This window comes from Marmota monax, unplaced genomic scaffold, assembly GCF_021218885.2.
Source record: "Marmota monax isolate L192 unplaced genomic scaffold, Marmota_monax_Labrador192_F-V1.1 WCK01_AAM20220418_F8-fsc00069, whole genome shotgun sequence".
NCBI lineage: Eukaryota > Metazoa > Chordata > Mammalia > Rodentia > Sciuridae > Marmota > Marmota monax.
The window spans coordinates 816526-838020 of NW_026695243.1; the positions used below are offsets into that span (position 1 = coordinate 816526).

Genomic DNA, 21495 nt, shown 5'->3' on the forward strand with positions numbered 1-21495 from the left:
ACACATTTATAAAATTATAGTCTTGTAACAAATTAACCAAATAAAATGAGAGAGTAGAAAAGTCTTGAAAATAAATTTTAAAACCATTAGGATACAAAAATTATTTTTATTTCACAAAATTAATTTCAGCCTTGCCCACATTTCCCTCCTTCCTGTACCATGAACACTAAACTTATAAAAATGAACAAATTTTGAGGATTTACCTGCTGTTCCTAGGAATAAGATTTGTACCTACTGATCTGAAGGCCCTGGTTGCTAATGAATCCATTGTTCTTAGAGAAAGACCTTCATGGGTTACTCATAGTCAGGTCAAGGGCACTTACCCTTTAAATTTCTAAGAGTATAGACCCCAGTAAATACCCCTTATCCTTGGCCTGAAAAAAGTCCCTGACCATTTGCCTAAGTAATTATAATCCTGATAGTTATTTGAGCTTCTAAGAGGGATGTGAAATCCTGACTTTCTTCTTCAAACAGCTTCTGAACTTCATTTCTGTATCCTGCAAGAGTTCTATGAAGCAAGAAATAATTAATTCATTTATTCATCCAAATATTTATTGAAATTTGCTAATATTAAGTAGAAAAAACCCTCAACTTGAGACACAAAGAGTAAAAAATAGAGGGTCCTGCTCTCAAGAAGCTGACAATCCCTTGCATCTATTCTCACACCAGCAAAGGATAGACCCACCTAATTATCTATACTTTTATCCATTTTTCTTGACCTGGATATTTGATTATCATTATTTATTGAGCCAATACCCATTCTATTTGTGATTATTCTTTGGCACTAGCTGGCATTTTTAGTTCCCCTTTCAGTTGACCTTGAAACTGGATCCAACATGTTAAAATCTTTTTCCCCTACAAATTATGTTCATCTTGATGTTTACGTGGTCAAGCAATAAAGAGACTAATTGGCCTTTCCTTAACAGCAAATCCTTTAATTATTGATTCTGCACATATTATTAAGAACCTATTAAGAGCTGGGGTTATAGCTCAGTAGTGGAGTGCTTGCTTTGCACATGTAGGGCACTGGGTTCGATCCTCAGCACCACATAAAAATAAATAAAGTTATTGTGTCCATCTACAACTAAAATTACAAAAAAAAGTGAAGCTATAATTATAAAAGGAGAACCTATTCTATGTTCGTGTAAATATATCAAAATAGATTCTACTATCTTGTATAACTAAAAATAACAAATAAAAATTTTTAAAAAGACCCTATTATGTGCCAGGTATATTGAGATACTAGAAAAGTTTCAGAAAAAAATACCAAAATAAATACCCATTCAAAAAAACCCAAGGTATAAATTGATGATGTTCCGCAATTTATTCCTGGATATCAGAAGAATTCCAGTAACATTTGAGACTGCATGGTATAATTTTAATTTTGCGTATTCCTATCTAACAACCACTATAACATAGCAGCATTGTGATGCTAGCAAAGTTATTTAAATTCTATAAACCTTAATTTTCTCAACTACAAGGATTCCTATCTCAAAAACTTAAGTTTGTATGCCTAAGGTCACTTAGCTAGTACCTTGATTAAAACCAGCTTACCGAAATTCACGTTCTGGACTCTTGGAATTAACATAAATCTACCTTAATTGGGATCCTATTACTTTGTAATTTATATTCTTTCTTCCAAAAGCAATATAAAATCTGAGGTATAATTTTCTCTGTATTAGATTCTTGTCCTAAAGATATCTGCCAAATCCAAACAGTTAGCCTATAGGTTTCAACATGTATTTAAAAGAAGTTGCATTGAGTGTGGAAGCCAGAAGTCAGATGCTGCTTAACATTGGCTCTCTGCAACCCTGTGGAAAAATGCATTGCTGTAAGTGACCTACCACATCCAGCTTCACTCCTAGGTTAACTAACTCAGCCAGAGATGCCAAGAATTAAAACTTCTGGAGAACACCTCTCACGATCTTAGGGAGCAATGTGTAAGACCTGCCTTTCCAGATACTTCCATCAGGATTCCCTGTCACTGGACTAACTGACTGAAATCCTTTGAATTTTTTTCCCATTCTGGTCATTTTGGTTATAAAAAGAGTTAAGTCTAAATTTTTCACTAAATCGTGGGGACTTAAGAAGGAACAGTGGAAAATATGTATTTCTTCATGACCCTATTTTGATAAGTACAGCTCAAATGAATTTAATCCAGGTTTACAGCAGGATTTAAACTGGCATTTTTCCATTTTAGAGAAACTCCCAAGTTTTTATTTGCCTGAGAAGAAATCATATTCTTTGTCAACTTTTTTACTTTATTTGCATGTTGTAAAATTTGGAAATACGCCCCCAAAAAAGTGTTATAGAGGGTTAATGTCGTAATTTTACTCTAAATTCCAGATCAATGTCTGTCTCAGGACTACCTCAATCTCCATGCCCTACGAACTTTCAGAGGGATGTTTCACTGGCAAATCCTGTACAATGTTCCATTGTCGGGGGTATTCTAAGAGAATACTGGGGGAAATCAGTGCCTGGGCTAGCACCAGGTCCAAGTCAAAAGAGCCAGAATAAATTAAATCGGTTATTACACATAATGACCAGAAATGGTTTAAGGGTAAGCATGGACCATAAATATGAAGAAGAGTCAGGGCCACAAGGGGAAAATCAATGACTGGGATTATAGAACAGAGGTAACTGTTGTGTACCATAAGGAAGAAGAAAACACAGGGGAACAGTGTCATTTACAACACATGGAAGCAAGAAAAAGAGAATACCAAATCCATATGTTTGATTTCTTGATACAGTCACATCCCAACACACACCAATAATAATAAGGCCCAAAGCATGTATTACATTATGACCTAATCACATAGGTCATTTGGAGGAAAAAGTTCGAAAATGCAAGAAGCTCTTCTTCCACTACACGGTTTTAACTTGTAAGTAACTGCATTTCGTAGATATTGGCAAAACATAGACCCAAGTGATTCATAAATATATACATATATTTAATATATTAGTAAATTGCTATTACCCATTAACTGATAGAAATCCACTTTTTAGAAAATAGGCCTTGTATATTGTTTGAGAAGATAACATAATAAATGATTACAGCGTATAGGACCCTCTGCTCAGGATTGAAATTTAGCAGTTTTAAATTCCTGTCAAATTCCTTATCAGAGAGGCTTCCCATTGAGCTAATTTCTATTTTTAAAACTATCCATTATTCAGGAGGAAAATGTATTAGAATCTTAATGCTTCAAACAACCTACAAATTGCAAATGCAAATGCTTCCTGGCTGATTGAGCCTCATTCTTTTGGAAAGTGATGAACTCCTAAGGAGATACATGTCTGATTTGAGCAGAAGACATGTATTTAATTGCAAAGTCAGGTACTGTGTTATGCCCAGGATTCAGATGACTTGATGTGATTGGTGCTTAGATGAACACAGAAGTCTCTTTTAGCCTAGCAGCCTGTTGTGGTATGGTGCAGAGTAACGGGAACAGGATGGGTGTGTTCATTCCTGACAGCAACTCTAAAGATATGGCTCTAGGGATGTGTAGTCTGTCAAAGTCCATGCCTTCGAGGATCTCAGTCTAAAAAGTCAGAGCTGAGGTTAATCAACTGCCAAATACTTGCACTTCAGGCTGCTAAGGAAGATTAGGATGTTCAAGGAGTCATTTTACATGTAATTCAAGAAATCATCTACCTCTAATGTTACATTTGGAGAGTGGTCCTGTGTGAGAAGAACAAAGTCAATCAAGAGTTGGCAATATATAAGTAGGCTAATAGATAAGCTCTGTGGCTTAGATGGCTAAATTTATATTGTCATATACCATAAGGATATGTCAGATACCACAAGGGTCTCCTTCTGTGAAATAAGCCACCAAGTGAGAGATAAACTAGTAACCATGGCATATATACAAGGAGCCTCCAGGGCTGGAAGAAAAAGGGTGGGCTGACAAAAGCAGACACTGGAAAATAGATAAATGAACGGAAGTAACATCGATGCATTCCAGAGAATAGGGAGAGAGAAACTAGTGTGGCAACTAAAGAGAAAAAGTCCATTCAAGTAGAAATTCAAGTGGGAATGGTCAAAAGTTGATACTGATAAGCTCTTCTGCCCACAGGACAGAATGTTGCATGGAGTCCACCAAAAGATTAGACAGAGGGAGAGGGACGGAGGAAAGGAAGAAACTCAGTACAATAAGACAAAGAATATTTAATGAGATAACCGTAGATTCACCCTCATACCAAAAACCATTAAAAATACTGGAAGGAAGAAAAAGTATTACAAGCTTGAGAAAGAGACATGAAATGAGAATGTAGGGAGTAGGAGAGTTTAGGGACAATCTCTGATATATGAAGGAATATCACACATGTGGATTAAAATACAAACAGAAAAATATAAATAGCTAGTAATTAGACAATGGGAGGTCTGTGTAGGCTGTGAAATAATCAGAATTGGGCATAAGATTTCTAAAAGACTATCCAAACAGAATAATTTGGAGCTCCTGGTAAAAAAGAAGAGAAATGTGTGTGTAAGTGTGAGCTTATGATAAATGCAAAGGTGCAGATTGGAGGATGTGAGTTTTTTATTGGAAGATTCAAGGCAGATATGAGTCATCAGAAGAAAGGATAGGATTTCTAAATGTCCATGGGTCTCTTCCCAAGTCTCCTCCGGTCCCAGAAAAGCAAGAAGCCTTCAGAACATTTCTTTGTGTCGTTACAAAAGGCCTTTACTGAGATGGGTTTTGTAATCAAGAGTTGATGTATCTGGAGCTGAATAAAAAAGGAACAAGATGCAAATATTTAGAGTCAGTTTGTAGGAGCCAGTAAAACTGACAACTGAACCCAGTAAACTAACAAGAATTAGATGGTGCTGTAGGGGTTAGGAGGGGTTTGAGAGAATGTTAATGGTAAAAATACTGTCAAAGATTTCTAATCAGGCAAAGGCAAAAAACAAAATTAAGTTCTCACAGGCAAGAAAAAAATGATAAAGCATTATGGAGGATGAAGCCAATCTCTCACTCCTCAGGGGGAAAATATTAAATATGATGAGATGATCATGGGAAAAGAAATTCAAATCATTTTTCAAGATACAAAAGAATGAGGATACAGATTTTTTTTTTAATGATACCAAGAAATTTCCCAGAGGGAAAAATAAATTTCAGGGCTTTACAGAGAAAATAGATATTCACATGTACAGATATGATTAATGGAAGGCAACATTAGGGGAAAAGCAGAGATAATAGGGCAATTTCAAAGAAACAGAACACAAGCGAGAGAAGATGATATATAAAGAAGTTGATGGGTGAAAAAAAATCAAAGTAAAAATAAATGTATGACCTGTAAACACTTAGGATATGAAAAGGGCACAGGAGGATGTCCATGCCTTTAAACAACACAAGAGTCCATTAATACATTGCCGAATGAAGATTAGAAACAACTGGACTATTACAGAACCATTTCAAAAGCAGGAAAAAATACTGATTTATAATAAATAAAACCTAAGATTAGTGAAACTTTATATGCTGAATAAGAAGAAAAATCAGGGGAAACAGTTCTGCAAGTCTTTAAGAGAGCAGCATTTCTAGTGGGAGATTTTTTAAAATCTGGCTTTAGTAAATTGTAGAGCAAGTTAACAAAAAGTAAAGCATGAATAATATAAATTATTCATGCAAATTAAGTAAACAATAAAAATCAAGTAAAACATGAATAATGTAATTGATCAGAAAAATTAAGATAAACACTGGAGTTAACGTTGCATACAGAATGTATACTCACATCAGTAAGTACATGGAATACTTAACCAAAAATGCCAGTAGCACTCAAAACAGGCTGTAGCCGGGTGCGATGGCACACACCTGTAATCCCAGAGGCTAGGAAGCCTGAGGCAGGAAGATGGCAAGTTCAAAGCCAGCCTCAGCAATGGCGAGGCAGGCGCTCAGCAACTCAGTGAGACCCTGTCTCTGAATAAAATACAAAATAGGGCTGGGGATGTGACTATGGTTGAGTGCTTCTGAGTTCAATCCCTGGAACCAAAAAAAATAAAAAATAAAAAAGAGAGTACACTTTTATATGGAAAGTACAAAAAACTAAAGCTCAAACCATTTCAGTAATACAATTATTAGCTATTTAGAAGACAAAAGATCAACTAAATCATTTACATCTGAACAAAGCAATAATCATGGTTAAACTGATAGATTTCAATAATTAAATTCTAAAAAGGAAACAGTAAACATGGGAAATAGGGAGAAAGAAACTTGAGGGTTAACACATAAGATAAAAGACATATTATAAAACATCAAAATAATGAAATCAAATAAATCCAAGGGCTGCTTTTAAAAAATATTTAAATCTCTTTAAGCCTCATTAAAAAGCAAATTGCTAATAACAGGGTGAGTATAGCATATGACAATGGGTTTTTCTATTATAATAAAACAATACATATAGTGAATTTGGAAATGTCAGTAAAGTGTGTGACTTTCTACTAAAACACAAAATGCTAAAATTGACAAGTAGAAAATTTGAGTAGACCAAAAAAATTAACTAATATAGATATGATCAAAATGTTTACCACCACACAAAGATCACACACAATAGTCCGTAAGATTAAAAAAAAATACCTAAAGTGGATGAGTCACTGATACAGCTTTTCAAATCTTTAAGAAATAGACAATTCCAATGAGATATATACTCTATTCCAATGCAAAAAAAAAAAAAAAGATGGAAAATAACTTGATTATATGCCAGAGTGTTTAGTTCACAATTCAAGGTTAGCTATTTAAAAATAATTTCTGTTACCATATATTAAATATTTGTTCTTAACACCATGCCAAGAAACTTCCATACATTATCAAAATTAATTTGAATACTATGACCATGTTAAATAGTGGCCATAAATTGAAATACCAGACATTGTTACTCTTATTTGTAATACAAATAGAATGGTACTTGGCACAGATGCATATGTACCCACTGGCCCAGGGTGGACCAGGCCATGCCCCATCCAAAGGGAAGTCTCTCCTTAGCTCCAGATGGTTGTTGTTCTTCTAGAATAGGGGTCCATTTCCAACAGGTGTTCTATTTATCTTAATTTTTTTTCAATTATTTCTAGTTCTGTGATCCATTAACTTTTTAATTTTTTTTAATTGTAGATGGACACAATACCTTTATTTTATTTATTTATTTTTATGTGGTACTGAGGATTGAACCCAGTGCCCCACACATGACAGGCAAGCACTCTACCACTGAGCCACAACCCAACCCCGATCCATCAACTTTTAAGGGTTGTCTTAGATGATTATTAATTATGTTGTCATAAGTGATTTTTTTAAGAAAATATATATATAAATATTATATATATATATATATATATATATATATATATATATTACAAAACTCTGGACCACCAGATTTACTACTTTTGATCTAAAATAAAAAGCACTTCTAAACATACAGATCTGTCTAATCTGTTTTTAAAAAAAAAAAAATAGAATATTTTTAACCCTATATATTACCTACACCAAATATCTATGTAGCATATGGCAGTTAAAGTATTTTTTTAAATAATAGAAAGAAAATAATTTAAACACATACAGAAAAAGTGTGAGATTTACACATGCCCTTTGTCATATAATCTAAGAAAATTAAAATCAAGAACACAGAAAACATAAAAAAACAGCAAGTTTTATTTAAGATGTAAAACTAAAATAAATTTTTTATTCATCCATTATACATGTACAAAACTCAAACAAGCATTTTCTTACAAAGAAAACTATACTAAATTTTTTAAAAATAAAAAGCAAACATTTTAGGGACTGAGGTTATATCTCAGTGGCAGAGTGCTTGCCTAGAATGCATGAGGCCTTGGGCTCGATCTCCAGCACTGAAAAAAAATTATAGTTTATTATTCACTTCCTCTAATACAATTAGAAATAAAGATTCTATATTTCATGGTATATTTATAAGTTTAAATGCCTCTATTATTATAAAATAAATTTTGAGCACAGATATATACTCATCAAAAAATAAATAAATAAATAAATTAGAAAAGAAAGAGGTAGGGGCTGGGGTTGTGGCTCAGTGTCGGAGCGCCTGCCTCGCACATATGAGGCACTGGGTTTTATCCTCAGCACGACATAAAAATAAATAAACAAAATAAAGATATTGTGTCCATCTATAACTAAAAAAATATTTTAAAAAACAAAGAGGTAAATTTAAATGAGAAGTCAAAATTAATTGAGGAGAAATTCCTAACTTAGCATAAATGACATTGTATGCACCTCTTTAGCAACACATTCCCGGAAGAATATCATTTGCCAAAATTGACCAGGAAAAGTAAAAAGTTTAATAGAAGAAATTTTAAGATGAATTAAAGGATTATATATTTTTTTTAATATTTATTTTTTAGTTTTCGGTGGACACAACATCTTTATTTTATTTTTATGTGGTGCTGAGGATCGAACCCAGCGCCCCATGTACGCTAGGCGAGCACATTACCGCTTGAGCCACAACACCAGCCCAGGATTATATTTTTTTAAGTCCCAGGTCCAGATAGTTTTAGAACTGACACCCACAAACTCAAACAGAAAAGTAAAACACTAATCATTTCAACTGAAATTTACCTAAAATATTTCTTTTTTTTTTAATTTTTATTGTTGGTTGTTCAAAACATTACATAGTTCTTGATATATCATATTTCACACTTTGATTCAAGTGGGTTATGAACTCCCATTTTTACCCCGTATACAGATTGCAGAATCACATCAGTTACACATCCATTGATTTACATATTGCCATACTAGTGTCTGTTGTATTCTGCTGCCTTTCCTATCCTCTACTGTCCCCCCTCCCCTCCCCTCCCCTCCCCTCTTCTCTCTCTACCCCATCTACTGTAATTCATTTCTCCCCCTTGTATTTTTCCCCTTTCCCCTCACTTCCTCTTGTATGTAATTTTGTATAACCCTGAGGGTCTCCTTCCATTTCCATGCAATTTCCTTTCTCTCTCCCTTTCCCTCCCACCTCTCATCCCTGTTTAATGTTTATCTTCTTCTCATGCTCTTCATCCCTACTCTGTTCTTAGCTACTCTCCTTATATCAAAGAAGACATTTGGCATTTGTTTTTTAGGGATTGGCTAGCTTCACTTAGCATAATCTGCTCTAATGCCATCCATTTCCCTGTAAATTCTATGATTTTGTCATTTTTTAATGCAGAGTAATACTCCATTGTGTATAAATGCCACATTTTTTTTATCCATTCATCTATTGAAGGGCATCAAGGTTGGTTCCACAGTCTTGCTATTGTGAATTGTGCTGCTATGAACATCGATGTAGCAGTGTCCCTGTAGCATGCTCTTTTTAGGTCTTTAGGGAATAGACCAAGAAGGGGAATAGCTGGGTCAAATGGTGGCTCCATTCCCAGCTTTCCAAGAAATCTCCATACTGCTTTCCAAATTGGCTGCACCAATTTGCAGTCCCACCAGCAATGTACAAGTGTACACTTTTCCCCACATCCTCGCCAGCACTTCTTGTTGTTTGACTTCATAATGGCTGCCAATCTAACTGGAGTGAGATGGTATCTTAGGGTGGTTTTGATTTGCATTTCTCTGACTGCTGGAGATGGTGAGCATTTTTTCATGTACTTGTTGATTGATTGTATGTCCTCCTCTGAGAAGTGTCTGTTTAGGTCCTTGGCCCATTTGTTGATTGGGTGGTTTGTTCTCTTATTGTCTAATTTTTTGAGTTCTTTGTATACTCTGGATATTAGGGCTCTATCTGAAGTGTGAGGAGTAAAGATTTGTTCCCAGGATGTAGACTCTCTATTTACCTCTCTTATTGTTTCTTTTGCTGAGAAAAAAACTTTTTAGTTTGAGTAAGTAACATTTGTTGATTCTAGTTATTAACTGTTGTGCTATGGGTGTCCTATTGAGGAATTTGGAGCCCGACCCCACAGTATGTAGATCGTAGCCAACTTTTTTTTCTATCAGACGCTGTGTCTCTGATTTGATATCAAGCTCCTTGATCCATTTTGAATTAACTTTTGTGCATGGCGAGAGAAAGGGATTCAGTTTCATTTTGTTGCATATGGATTTCCAGTTTTCCCAGCACCATTTGTTGAAGATGCTATCCTTCCTCCATTGCATGCTTTTAGCCCCTTTATCAAATATAAGGTAGTTGTAGTTTTGTGGATTGGTTTCTGTGTCCTCTATTCTGTACCATTGGTCCACCCGCCTGTTTTGGTACCAGTACCATGCTGTTTTTGTTACTATTGCTCTGTAGTATAGTTTGAAGTCTGGTATCGCTATACCGCCTGATTCACACTTCCTGCTTAGCATTGTTTTTGCTATTCTGGGTCTTTTATTTTTCCATATGAATTTCATGATTGCTTTCTCTATTTCTACAAGAAATGCCGTTGGGATTTTGATTGGCATTGCATTAAACCTATAGAGAACTTTTGGTAATATCGCCATTTTGATGATGTTAGTTCTGCCTATCCATGAACAGGGTATATTTTTCCATCTTCTAAGATCTTCTTCTATTTCTCTCTTTAGGGTTCTGTAGTTTTCATTGTATAAGTCTTTCACCTCTTTTGTTAGGTTGATTCCCAAGTATTTTATTTTTTTTGAGGATATTGTGAATGGAGTGGTTGTCCTCATTTCCATTTCAGAAGATTTGTCGCTGATATACAGGAATGCCTTTGATTTATGCGTGTTGATTTTATATCCTGTCACTTTGCTGAATTCATTTATTAGCTCTAATAGTTTCTTTGTAGACCCTTTTGGGTCTGCTAGGTATAGAATCATGTCGACTGCAAATAGTGATAATTTAAGTTCTTCTTTTCCTATTTTTATGCCTTTAATTTCTTTTGTCTGTCTAATTGCTCTGGCCAGTGTTTCAAGAACTATGTTGAACAGAAGTGGTGAGAGAGGGCATCCCTGTCTTGTTCCAGATTTTAGAGGGAATGCCTTCAATTTTTCTCCATTCAGAATGATGCTAGCCTGAGGCTTAGCATAGATTGCTTTTACAATATTGAGGTATGTTCCTGTTATCCCTAGTTTTTCTAGAGTTTTGAACATAAAGGGATGCTGTACTTTGTCGAATGCTTTTTCCACATCTATCGAGATGATCATATGGTTCTTATTTTTAAGTCTATTGATGTGGTGAATAACATTTATTGATTTCCGTATATTGAACCAGCCTTGCATCCCAGGGATGAATCCTACTTGATCATGGTGCACAATTTTTTTGATATGTTTTTGTATCCGATTCGCCAGAATTTTATTGAGGATTTTTGCATCTAGGTTCATTAGAGATATTGGTCTGTAGTTTTCTTTCTTTGAAGTGTCTTTGTCTGGTTTAGGAATCAGGGTGATGTTGGCCTCGTAGAATGAATTTGGAAGTTCTCCCTCTTTTTCTATTTCCTGAAATAGCTTGAAAAGTATTGGTATTAGTTCCTCTTTAAAGGTTTTGTAAAACTCTGCTGTATACCCATCCGGTCCTGAGCTTTTCTTAGTTGGTAGTACTTTGATGGTTTCTTCTATTTCCTCAATTGATATTGGTCTGTTTAGGTTGTCTATATCCTCCTGACTCAATCTGGGCAGATCATATGACTTAAGAAATTTATCGATGCCTTCACTATCTTCTATTTTATTGGAGTATAAGGATTCAAAATAATTTCTGATTATCTTCTCTATTTCTGAAGTCTCTGTTGTGATATTGCCTTTTTCATCCCGTATGCTAGTAATTTGAGTTCTCTCTCTTCTTCTCTTCATTAGCATGACTAAGGCTCTGTCGATTTTATTTATTTTTTCAAAGAACCAACTTTTAGTTTTGTCAATTTTTTCAATTGTTTCTTTTGTCTCGATTTCATTAATTTCAGCTCTGATTTTAATTATTTCTTGCCTTCTACTTCTTTTGCTGTTGTTTTGCTCTTCTTTTTCTAGGATTTTGAGATGAAGTATGAGATCATTTATTTGTTGGTTTTTTTCTTTTTTTAAGGAATGAACTCCAAGCAATGAATTTTCCTCTTAGAACTGCTTTCAATGTGTCCCATAGATTCTGATATGTTGTGTCTGTGTTTTCATTTATCTCTAAGAATTTTTTAATTTCCTCCTTGATGTCTTCTATAACCCATTGATCATTCAGTAACCTATTGTTCATTCTCCAAGTGATGCATGATTTTTCCTTCCTTCTTTTATAGTTGATTTTCAGTTTCATTCCATTATGATCAGATAAGATGCATGGTATTATCTCTACTCCTTTATATTGCCTAAGAGTTGCCCTGTGACATAATATATGATCTATTTTTGAGAAGGATCCATGTGCTGCTGAGAAAAAAGTGTAACTGCTTGATGTTGGGTGGTATATTCTATATATGTCAATTAAGTCTAGGTTATTAATTGTGTTATTGAGTTCTATAGTTTCCTTATTCAACTTTTGTTTGGAAGATCTGTCCAGTGGTGAGAGAGGTGTGTTGAAGTCTCCCATGATTATTGTATGGTGGTCTATTAGACTCTTGAATTTGAGAAGAGTTTGTTTGATGAACATAGCTGCACCATTGTTTGGGGCATATATATTTATGATTGTTATGTCTTGTTGGTGTATGGTTCCCTTGAGCAGTTTGTAGTGTCCCTCTTTATCCCTTTTGATTAACTTTGGCTTGAAATCTATTTTATTTGATATGAGTATGGACACTCCTGCTTGTTTCCGAAGACCATATGAGTGATATGATTTTTCCCAACCTTTCACCTTCAGTCTATGTATGTCTTTTCCTATCAAATGCATCTCCTGTAGGCAGAATATTGTTGGGTCTTGTTTTGTGTTCCATTCTACTAGCCTGTGTCTCTTAATTGGTGAGTTTAAGCCATTAACATTTAGGGTTGTTATTGAGATATGGGTTGTTCTTCTAGCCATATTTGTTTATTTATGTTACTAAACATGGTTTGTTTTCCTCTTTGATTATTTCCCCCCTTTACTGTCCTACCTCCCACTGTTGGTTTTCATTGTTATTTTCCATTTCCTCTTCCTGTAATGTTTTGCCGAGGATGTTTTGAAGAGATGGTTTTCTAGCTGCAAATTCTTTTAACTTTTGTTTATCGTGGAAGGTTTTAATTTCATCTTCCATCCTGAAGCTTAATTTCGCTGGATACACAATTCTTGGTTGGAACCCATTTTCTTTCAGTGTTTGAAATATGTTATTCCAGGATCTTCTAGCTTTCAGAGTCTGTGTTGAAAGATCAGCTGTTATCCTGATTGGTTTACCCCTAAATGTAATCTGCTTCCTTTCTCTTGTAGCTTTTAAAATTCTCTCCTTATTCTGTATGTTGGGCATCTTCATTATAATGTGTCTAGGTGTGGATCTCTTATGATTTTGCACATTCGGCGTCCTTTAGGCTTCTAGGATTTGGGATTCTGTCTCATTCTTCAAGTCTGGGAAGTTTTCCCGTATTATTTCATTGAATAGATTGCTCATTCCTTTGGTTTGGAGCTCTATACCTTCCTGTATCCCAATGACTCTTAAATTTGGTCTCTTTATGTTATCCCATATTTCTTGGATGTTCTGCTCATGGTTTCTTAACAGTCTTGCTGAGCTGTCTATGTTCTTTTCAAGTTGAAATACTTTGTCTTCATTGTCTGATGTTCTGTCTTCTAAGTGTTTTACTCTGCTGGTAGTATTCTCCATTGAGTTTTTAAGTTGGTTTGTTGCTTCCTGCATTTCTAGGATTTCTGTTTGTTTGTTTTTTATAACCTCTATCTCCCTGTATAGTTGATCTTTTGCTTCTTGGATTTGTTTATGTAATTCATTGTCAAAGTGATCTTTCATTGTCTGATTTTGCTGTCTAATGTCTTCCTTGAGACTCCAGATCATCTGAAGCATGTATATCCTGAATTCTTTATCTGACATTCCATCTGCTGCAGATATTACCTCTTCTAAAGTTGAGTTGACCTGCATTGCTTGTGGTCCTTTCTTTCCTTGTCTTTTCATACTGCTTGCGTTTCTTTCTGTTTGGTGAAACTGTTGTGTTATTGAATTTTCCCCCTATATATTTATATTGCTCTTGTATAGTTGAAAAGTCTCCCTTGCAGGGGCGGGCGGCGGCTGTGCTCCTCCTCCAATTGGGGTGATCTTTCTACCACGCTGGCGGTCCGCTGGGCCTGTTCTGCCGGTCAGTCGCAGGTCTGCCTACCTTGCAGGCGCGGGTGTCGGCTCTGCTCTGCCCCTCCTCCAATTGGTGTGATCTTTCTACCATGCCCGCGGTCCCCTGGGCCTGTTCTGCCGGTCGGTCGCAGGTCTGCCTACCTTGCAGGCACGGGCGGCGGCTCTGCTCTGCCCTTACTCCAATTGGGGTGACGTGTCTACCACTCCGGTCGGTCGCTGGGCCTGTTTCGGGTGCGGGCGGCGGCTCTGCTCTGCCCCTACTCCAATTGGTGTGACATGTCTACCACGCCAGCAAGCCGCTGGGCCTGTTCTGCCAGTTGGTCGGTCGCAGGTCTGCCTACCTTGCAGCGCAGGCGGCGGCTCTGCTCTGCCACTACTCCTATTGGGGTGATGTGTCTACCCCGCTGGCGGGCCGCTGGGCCTGTTCTGGGTGCAGGCAGAGGCTCTGCTCTGCCCCTTTTCCAATTGGGGTGACGTGTCTACCACGCCAGCAGGCCGCTGGGCCTGTTCTGGTCGGTCGCAGGTCTGCCTACCTTGCGGGCGTGGGCGGCGGCTCTGCTCTGCCCCTGCTCCAATTGGGGTGACATGTCTACCACGCTGGCGGGCCGCTGGGCCTGTTCTCCCGGTTGGTCGCAGGTCTGCCTACCTTGCGGGCGCGGGCGGCGGCTCTGCTCTGCCCCTACTCCTATTGGGGTGATGTGTCTACCACGCCGGTGGGCCGCTAGGCCTGTTCCAGGTGCAGGCGGCGGCTCTGCTCTGCCCCTACTCCAATTGGGGTGACGTGTCTCCTAAAATATTTCTTATAGAAAGTTCTTCCCTTCCCAGAAGACTACCTTCCACCTGATTTAGAAAGTACAATAAAACCTAGGGGTAAAGTATAATCAGATCTATAATTTACTTTTTTAATTTTTATTTTTATTTTTCCTTTTTAGTTATACACAACCTTTGGATTCATTTTAATAAAATTTTTTAAATCATGGAATATAATTGGCTCAAATTCAGTCCCCAGTATTTTCCCTTTCCCTCTCTTCCTTCCTCTCCATGTTCTCTTTTCTCTATTGATCTTTCTGTTATTTACTTTTAGAATTTTTTGTGGGGGAGGAAGGGGGTTAGTGTCTTGTAGATATATATAATGGTAAAAGTTACTGTGGTATATTCATATATGTACATAGGAAAATTAGGTTAGACTCATTCCTCTGTTCTCCTCTTATCCTGTCCCTTCTCTCCCCCTCTTCTCCTTCATCTAGTCCACCAACCGTTCTTATATTTTCATGGAATTCCATTCCCCCTCCTCTTCCTCCCCTCTCCCTCTCCCTTTCCCTCTTCCTCTCCCGCTCTCTCTTATTTTTTTCCTCCTTATTTTGGATTAGCTTCCACGTACCAGAGAAAATATTCAACCTTTGACTTTTTGATCTGGCTTATTCACTTAGCATGATAGTCTCCAGATCCATCCATTTACCAGCAACTGCCGTGATTTATTTCTTCTGTATGGCTGAGTAAAACTCCATTGTGTATATAGACCACATTTTCTTTCCTTTTTTTTTAGTTATAGCTGAACACAATACCTTTATTTTATTTGTTTATTTTTATGTGATGCTGAGGATGGAACCCAGTGCCTCACACATGCTAGGCAAATGCTCCACTGCTGAACCATAACCCCAGCCCCCACATTTTCTTTTAAGATGTCCTAAATGAGTTAAAACCAGGAGTTTCCTATTGTATCCACCCACCACCTATATTCTGTCTGACTTTTCTCATAGCAGAGACCATTACCTCTCTACTTGTGCCTTAAAACACGACATTTTTGCCTCCTCAAGAGCGTTATCCCAAACATTCTTTCCTATCTCTCCTACATCAATGATTTCTCCACTTAACTGGATCATTCTCATTGGCATAAGAACCAGTGCATCATTTTCCACCTGAAATATATACACCTATGCATGTATGATATACACACATACCCACGTAGATGTTTACTTGATTTCCCCCTCCATCACTATTCCATTTGTGTTCTTCTCTTTAAAACATCATGTTCTAAGGAGTTACCTCCCATTTCTCTCTTCACATTCTCCCTTGAATCTGCTCCACTGAGGTATTAGGCTTCAGCACTTTACCAAAATCACCCTACAGAAGTCACCAGTGACCTACACATTTCTAAAGCCAATGGTCAATTCTGTCTTTGTTTCATCCATCTGCTAGAAGCATTTGATATATTCCATCACTATCTTCTTCTTCAAACACCTTTTACTCGGCTTCTAGAACACATCACAGCCTGTTCTCCTACATCTGTGGTCATTCTCAGTATCTTTTCGTAGTTTTGCCTCACCAGTGCCACCTGTAAATGTTAGAGTGTCCCAGGACTCATTCACTGACCTTCTCTTCACCTGTAATCATTCACATAATGATCTCATTTGGTCCTAAATGCTGTGTATATGTTGATGTTTTCCTAATTTGCATCTGCAGTGTAGACCTTATTTCTTGAGCTCCAGATGATCCAACTACCTCCTTGACATGAGTCTGTATGTTTATAAGTTATCTCAAACTTAACAGCCACAAAATTGGGTTCTCTCCCATCTCAAATCTGATTCCCCTATGGTTTTCTTTGTATCAATGGCAATTCCATCCTTGCAGCTGCTCAGGGTACAAACCTCAGTGGCATCCTTGACCCTCCTTTTCCTAGCAACCCTGTCTGAGCTGTCAGAAAATTCTGTCAACTCCAGCTTCAAAACATATCAAGATCCAATTAATTCTTCCCACCACCATAACTACCCCCTCAGTCCATACCACCATCACCTTTTGTCTACATGTGTGAAATAGCTTCCTAACTGGTCCCTCTGTCTCTGCTCTTGTCACCGAAGTCCATTTTTAGCAGCACTGTGACAATCCTGTTAAAACACAAGTCATATCAAATCATCTTTGTAATCACAATCCACCAATGGCTGTCCATCTCACATCAAGGAAAAAGTGTTTACAATGACCTAGAAAAACCTATTTTTCCCAAACCCACCCTCCTACAAATTTTCTCTGACTGCATCTTCAACTACTCTGCCCTTATCCTCCTCAGATGTTCCAGACACACTCCCACTTCAGTGACTTGGGACTCGTTTTTCTCTATACATGGAATTCTCCTTACCCAGATATCCTCATGCCCAGTTCTTTCTCCTCCTTCAGCTCTTTATTCAAATATCACCTTCTCAGAGAGAAAGCCTTCCCTGGTCTTCCTACTTTATTTTTGTCCTTTGCACTGAGTGCCATCTAATATCTCATGCATATTATCCATTTAGCATATTTGTTCTGCCTCCTTCCATAGAATATAAGCTGCATATAAGCTGCATAGATTCCTGTCTTCATTCACTGCTAGGCACCTAGACCAGTGCCTGGCATTTAGTGAGTATCGTTGAATGCATAAATGATTGAATGGGTAATGTGTTGTTTGTTAATATCTTTGCTCATTTGTTTGAATGAGTAAGTATGAAAATCCTTTAATTAGTATGTTGGGATTTTGTGTGCTAATACGGCTTCGAGAGTAGATCATAAATATAGTAAATACAGATCTTGGTTATATATTGAACTGTCTCAAAACATTTTAAAGTAATTTACAAAGTACCAATTTTATCTCAGGTGCCATACAAATCAAACTTATTCTTAACTAGTGACATAATCAGGGACTTTCAATAAAGTAAAATTAACTAACGAGCCTCATTCATTTAAGCAGAGAGGATTGCGGTGGCAGTGAGGGTGTTGCTGGACTGGTCTCTTAAACATCACTGTGTGCAAGGCACAGTGCTAAGCTAGGTCCTCACTCCTCGAGTGAGAGCCAGGTCCTCATATGATTGCAAAGGTGTCGTAATATTCTTCTTAGTGGTCTCTGGGTCACCATCTCTTCTTTCCTATATACACATTTTACTTGCTTGCAGGTCAGTATTACTAATATGGCCCTCTGGTTATATCATTACACTGCTCAGAAATCTTCATTGCTCCCTTTGTACTATTAAAAAAATCCAATCTCATAAAATGGGTGTGTAAAAATTCTCTGCAGTCTAGTTGCAGTGTGTTTTTCTGTTTCAAATATTTCTCCACCTTGCTTTCCAATCCGATTGTTGTGCTTACTGACCCTTCTCAGAGTTTCCATCTTTTGTTGTTTTGTTCTGTGTTGATGGTGCTAAGGATCAAACCCAGGGCCTTGTGCATGCTGTGCAAGCACACTATCACTGAGCCACATTCCTCACTGTGCTTTTCATCTTCTTATCTTTATAACATTCCTGAATCTGGAAGATTTGTTTATGGTGCATATCAAGGCTGGAGCAGTTGTCTGATCAGCATAAAGAATGGTGTTGGTATTATTCCCTTGGATTCAAGTTCTTAATTCCTGTTAAAGGAACTAAAGATTAGTTTGATCTTTTCTTATGCACACATTGCTCTCTTGGCTTACACTGAGCTTACATTCAACTAAATCCTGAAGGTCTTATTTATATGACCCATTTTGGCGTGGTTTGTGAGCTAAATATGATCCTATGCATTGACCGTCTGAAAAATCACTGCTTTTTTTATGAAGACAAAATATCTCTTGATCATACCATCTTTTTTTCAACTTTTCCTGCTACTACCTTGTAAAATTAGCACAGGGAGAAGTGAGAGAGAGGGAGAGAGAAGGAGGAAGCACTCGGCCTGGCACATGGAATTATATTTGGGACCTCCTCCTTCTAAACTGTTTCCTATAGAACCAGCAAGGGGAAAAGGTATTCTAAAATTATCTCTGATGATCATGTCCCTCCTCAGACAGAAGCTCCTCAGTGTCTCCCCCTTGCCTCATGTGACCTCAGAGATGACATAATTCATTTCCCACCCTCATCCGCAGCCTTATTTCTCACCACCTGTTGTCCCACAGTTTGCACTCTCCACCTGTGGACTTTGTGCATCTCTCAGGGCTGACAGCTTTATTTTCCAGTTTATCTTCCTGAATAACTGTATGTTCTTCTTCAAGACTTAGCTCTGCTGCTACCTCCTCAACTATGAAGTGTTCCTGAGCACACCTAGGGTGAAACCTACAGGTGCTGTGTTCTCTCTTCTGGTGACACCAGATTTCCCTCTATCAGGATACTCGTTATACTGGTTATACTGGTGTGAATTGCTTCTTCACTTTCTTTCTCCCCAAAGTAGATTTTGAGCTCTTCAAGACTAATGAGTTTTCATCTTTGTAACTATTAGTGGTAAAATGGTACCTGGTATTTCTCTCAGTTTATCATGCCATCACAACTGTGTCTAATTGCTTTTGTTCTTGTTCTTGTTCATTCAAGAGTCCAGGACAAGGTAGAAAGGAGCATGGTAAAATTCAATTTAAGCAAAAGCAGGAAGGCAACATAACTTTGCACTACTTTTAATCTTTCAATTAATAAAGTAAGCATTTATACTCTGCTTGATTTTCATTTCATTTCAAAGAATATATAGAGAAGGCAACTGTCACTAAAAAGTATCAATGAGATTACTTTAATTTACCCTCTCTGTAAGTCTGAAAATAAAATAGGCATAAATAATCTGTCATAAATGGAGATTCTCTGGCACCCAATATATCAGTGCCAATTGCCCAGTGAAAAAGACTCTGGGTTTTCTGTGCTGGGAAAGCTGGAGACCTTTGGATACTGATTGATTTGCTTTCTTTGACAGATGGCTGTCTCAAAGCCAACTGAGTACTGTCCTCCTGTCATGGTCATCTTAACTGCTACCACTGCTAATGAGGAATAGGCTTTACTGAAAGGAGGGAGCTGTATTATTTGCAAAAAAAAATTCTGAAGCCTTCTAGTGCCACCTTCTGAGATGCTTTAAGTATATACTTATTCAGAGGCCATCCCTCAAGGGTTCATCAAGCTAAAAATCGATAATCATTAAGCCACAAACATTCTTAAAATATTGAAAGACTCCCCTTTCTACAACTTTCACTTTGCTTTCCAGATTACTAAACTTGAGTAAATAAAATTAACCTATTTACTACTGGCCTTTTTATTCTCTAGGTTATGTCAGCAAATGTTTATATGCCTATGTTTTAAGAAATCTAAAAGTAGATTTCTTATCAGAAATACAATCATAGTCCCCCTTCCTTTATAGGACCAAGATAATTATCAATTGATTAATCTGTATATTTTAATGATTCGGTTCCCTGCTTCTCTGAAGAAGCAGAAAACTGTTTTAAAGTCTAAGATAGCTGAGACTTCATTACTTGTTGAATAATAGAAATTATTTTAAGTAATAGAATCCCACTAGGGAGTGCTAACATGAATAATTGCTATTACATGCAATCTATCAAAATGAAGAGTTTCATTGCATATGATGATAGTAGCATCTTCAAATATGATTTACATTTATCTCTATTGAACATTGGTGCTTACTTCACACTTTCTGATTTTTCTATGTCCCTTCTGTGGCAACATAACTTGATACTACTTCTATTAGCAATTGTAAATTATGGAGTATTGTTTATGACAGGCAATGGGTGAATGTGTTTTGCTATGCACTTAGACTTATATCATCTGGTTCCTCAGAATACCTACTATGTGACATTCCACATTTCAATTTAATTTCTTTTAATTTGAAATGTGTCTTGAGTCACTGCTGTGGGTTTATCTTAATGCAGTATTTGTGTGTGTGTGTGTGTGTGTGTGTGTGTGTGTGTCCAACTAGAAAAATTATAATAAAAGACTTGAAAAAGAGACCTGGGGATGGCCTCAACTGAAAACAAAACTTGAACAACATTAAATGATAGCTATCATGTCTAGAATATTTGTTCCATATCAGAAAGTATAGTATGTGCTTTATATGCATTATGTCCAACCCTTATAATGGAGGAAGGATTATTTTCCCCATTTTGCTGAGAATGAAACTAAAGCCTACAGTTCAGTAAACTGACCAAGGTCAATGCTAGCAGATGGCTGGGCCAATATTACAATGCAGTTGAATCTGATGCCAAAGTTTTGGGCTATTATTCTGACAGGAGGCCTTGAAGGCAAGTATAGAGATGCCACAGTTTATGTGTTACCTCTTATTTCTCATCTTCTCAGGCTCAAGAAAGACAGAGGCTATGACCAAGCATTTTCCTGTCCAGTTTATATCAGAACATATACTGAAAGTGCCTGAATTCATAGAGTTAGGAATGGGTTTATCATTTAGTTGGTAATTTTCTTTTCTTTGACTTTTGGCAGAAGATCTCCCTAGAGCCAAGGCCAATTGTTTTTCTCTAATGACAAGGGAGGGTAGCCTGAAGCTATCCAGAGAACTGCAAGTTTATTTATCATTCTTTCCTTTGTTTCATGGATTATATCCAACATGTAGCCCTGAACTGGCCCCATGTGGAAAGATATATTGTTTACACTCTATAAGGAGAAACATGGTAACAA

General features: G+C 37.0%; 1 protein-coding gene across 1 annotated transcript in view; it reads left to right on the forward strand.

Annotated features, from left to right (window-relative positions):
- Positions 1–21495, forward strand: part of Grin3a (glutamate ionotropic receptor NMDA type subunit 3A) — a 179141-nt gene that overhangs the window by 48622 nt on the left and 109024 nt on the right. The window lies entirely within an intron of this gene.